Raw genomic sequence first — 3,640 nt, forward strand, 5'->3', positions numbered from 1 at the left:
TTTTTTTGAGGATTCTGAGAGCAATGGAGTTTATAATTGTGATATACTAGGGATAATTTTTTTTTCAATCCCAGTAAAACAGAAATTACAACAGAATGGAATGAGAATCATAATTCATGGAAATTTTACCTTTTTCTTGGGTTTTTTGGGGTTTGGGGTACTTTTACCATGGGTATCAGAAGGTATAAATGAATTCTTATCTGTTTGTTCTGTATGAACTCTAATTTAATAATTGAAGGTGAGGGGCTTCTGCGAGATGTCTCCAGATCATTGTGGATTCATGATGGATTATAGATTGTAAGGATAGGATTCAGGAGAATTTCATGCTTTAGTGAATCCCTCTAGCTCGTTCCATGTTTACAAATTGACTTAATTAATAAACTTATGCCTGTCACAAAGCCTAGAAAATCTTTATTTACTAAATTGAAAGATACTTCAAAACTCTGGAAATTACAGGATTAAAAAAAAGAATTAATAAATACACAGAATGGAATTATAAATACAGCACAAACTACGAGAGCTGTATTGTTGTAGTGCTAAATATGAGAGATAGTACTCATAAGACTTACAGCACTGCCCACCAGGTCCTTATGGTTTTCAGATATATCGTCTTATATTAGTTTGTATTTATTTCATTTTTTATATTTTTTAAAAATATGTAATACATGTAAATAATATATATGTAGGAAATACATGTTATATATGTAAATATACTGTTCGAATAAATAAAGACTAAAACATAATTTTCTGATTCCACTATAAACTAGACTCTTACAGACTGTGTCTCTCATTGGCCTTTGCATTCCCCATGGTTACCCTACACAGAGAATTCTCTCTGTTCCTTACAATATAGTCTAGCAGCAGCTGCTGAATAGTGAAACCTACATTTCTACTGTATAGTGCTGTCCTGTTTAAGTCAGTGTTAGTAAAGTGACAAATTTGTGCCTTCCCGTGATCGGTACTGAAGAAACTGAACCAGAGATAGGTTAGTGCTAGTTTGAAAAGCGTTAGACTGGTTATAAAAGTGTTAGAATAAATAGAAATAGACAATGGTAGTGAACTTTGTTAATCCCTCCACCAAGTGTCTCCTCCCTACCAACATCCAGCATGCCCAAAACCGGCTGTAATTGTGGTACTCCTGAATCAGCTGCCTCCATAGGTGTAGAAGAGTCTACCCAGCACTCCCAAGGTGAGAAGATACCTCTCCTCAATGATGGCTTCATACCAACATCCAGAAAGCAAGTCTTCTAATAGTGGGTAAAGGCTGATGTAGGACCTTACCCCGTAATTTGCAAAATAGATGGGACCCAGTCGTCCCTGAACCTGGCAACAACCTCTAATCGTTCTCAATCAACCCATGTCCCAGACACACCTCAGACAGATGCTGGGGACAGTTGGCGTAACTACCTTTCTACTAGTTCCTCGCCGACGGAGACGAGATTGTACATAAATACCGATGAGGATTATGAGATATCGAAAGACCTCCTCCTCACTGACACCAATGTATAATTTTATGCCCCTAGAGGAACCAAGAGATCTATGAAATTTGTCCTCCACGGCTTTGACGTCGATCACCTATTGCTAGCATCGTTGAGGAACTGATAAGATGCCTAGCGGGCTTCAAGATAGCAAGACGGATCTCCAAAAAAAACAAGACTCGTCGAGACTACGAGATCGAGGCTGTTCAAATTATTATTCCTGTTTCGTCTACAGAGTGCCCCAGAGGGATAGATCTATTGAAAAAGCTGCATGAGAAGAGCGCACCTTCCGCGACACCAGTTACGCCTTTCAGAAAGCCAAGTAAGCTCGCTCAAACTGCGACCGTGAGAATTCATTCATCTAGTCACAGTTGACGTGCGGTTGACATATTCACCGGTACACATTCAGCTGTGTCTACAGGAGATAGAGGACCAGGCTCACATTTGTAAAGATTCTGCTGCAATACGCCCGGGCGACAAGTTGGTATGTCGTCTTGATAGACTTCAATACCTGACATACCGCCTGGATGTATGGCAGTAGTAATCCACTTGGCACCTATTTCACTAAGACCAAGCTGGCCGTCTTTCACCCGGGATTGTAAATAGTTAGACATGAACCTCGTCCATCGTAGACTTCAATAATAGAACTGCTCCTGACCAGAGATATGTATATAATAACACGTAGATATGGCTTGAAACCGGACATCAATGTGATGCCCCAGCAGATAGCCAACCTCAGTCTTGACTGGGAGACATCGCTGTCGTACGAACAGCTATGAAGGACTCTCGAGAACCATCGCCAGTTCTGGAAGTTCGTGAGGACGTTCGGCACCAAGCGATGAACAGTGCACCTGACTTCGAGAACCGAACTGCTGACACCTTAGGAACAGGCTGAACTCCTGGCTACAAGCTATGTGGCGTAAGCTGGTGAACGAACTACCAGTTTCCCTAACACCACACGAGAAACCCGTATTCTCTACCTTTAGTCATCTTCAGTCGGTACTACGACGCATTAAAGAAAACTAGGTGTCCGGTCGGACAAGCTAAAGATGCTCACCATTACAATTGTATACCATAGAGCAGATGAAGAAGAACAGAGCTATGGCCTTCATCTCAATGTATTGCAGCTGAGCCTTCTAGAATGTATCCCACCCACTTTTATTTCCCAAATAGAGCAATACACGTTTCTAGCCCCTCTATACCGACTAATCGAAAGCTTTCTTCTTCTGTCAAGATGTAGGCCTCAACTTCCATGCCTACGAACGGCCCTCCAGTTCACCTCTGTGCTGTAGTTCAAATTCTTTGATGGGCTGAAGAATCCGTGCAAACCGCAGGTCCAGGTGATTGCCCCTCCATCAATACTTGGGAGGTGGTAAGGCAAGGTCCCGTTGGTCGACGTATTCGCCGACGGAAGGGATTAAGACTCATTTTAAACCAGCATACTAATCAATCACTAGTAGAGCTTCCTCCCCACTTAGGACGAGTTTGATATGATATTTACTTGGTCATAACGGAGAGATTTTATCTATCTTTTGAGCGTGTTATCAATTGTTTAACCTTCACCAGCGCGTCTAACTCAGGAATTTCCAAAGTAATGGAGTATTTTTGTTTACGGATTATGGTAGTAAAAAAGATTTTAAAAAAATTCATATCGGGCATTTTTTTATTCGAAGTCCTGAAAGTATTAATCGGCCAAAACCGATTTTAATACTTTTAACCGTAAAATCATCATTGTCTGATTTTTCTCGACCGGCCTAAGAGTCTGAAATGGATGTTAAAATTCACGGTGAAACCTGAAGTAAGAAATGCCTTAATTATTATGGCGGATTCATACGGAAAATTTACTTCAGAAAAAATTTTGTTCTTTAGTATTTTTCAATTTTATTTATTGTTTGCATGCAGATCGTTAAGATTGGTGAGTAATCGCTAAAGGGCTTTGGCGTTTACGTTTTGTGGATAAAAGTTCAGTTTCCTGTAGAATCCATTTTCATGATTTGAGTTTACTCGGTTGGTCGAGGAGATTTATTTATGACACCTCAATAAATGAATTCTTCAATAAACAATACTCTTGAAAGATGCATCACATGCCACTGTAATTTTTTTACTATATAGTTTTCTGGCAATGTATTAATATAATATTGGTTAAGCCATCGTAATTTTTC

The sequence above is a fragment of the Halyomorpha halys genome, unplaced genomic scaffold, assembly GCF_000696795.3.
Source record: "Halyomorpha halys isolate HHAL.00 unplaced genomic scaffold, Hhal_1.1 Scaffold79.1, whole genome shotgun sequence".
Classification (NCBI taxonomy): domain Eukaryota; kingdom Metazoa; phylum Arthropoda; class Insecta; order Hemiptera; family Pentatomidae; genus Halyomorpha; species Halyomorpha halys.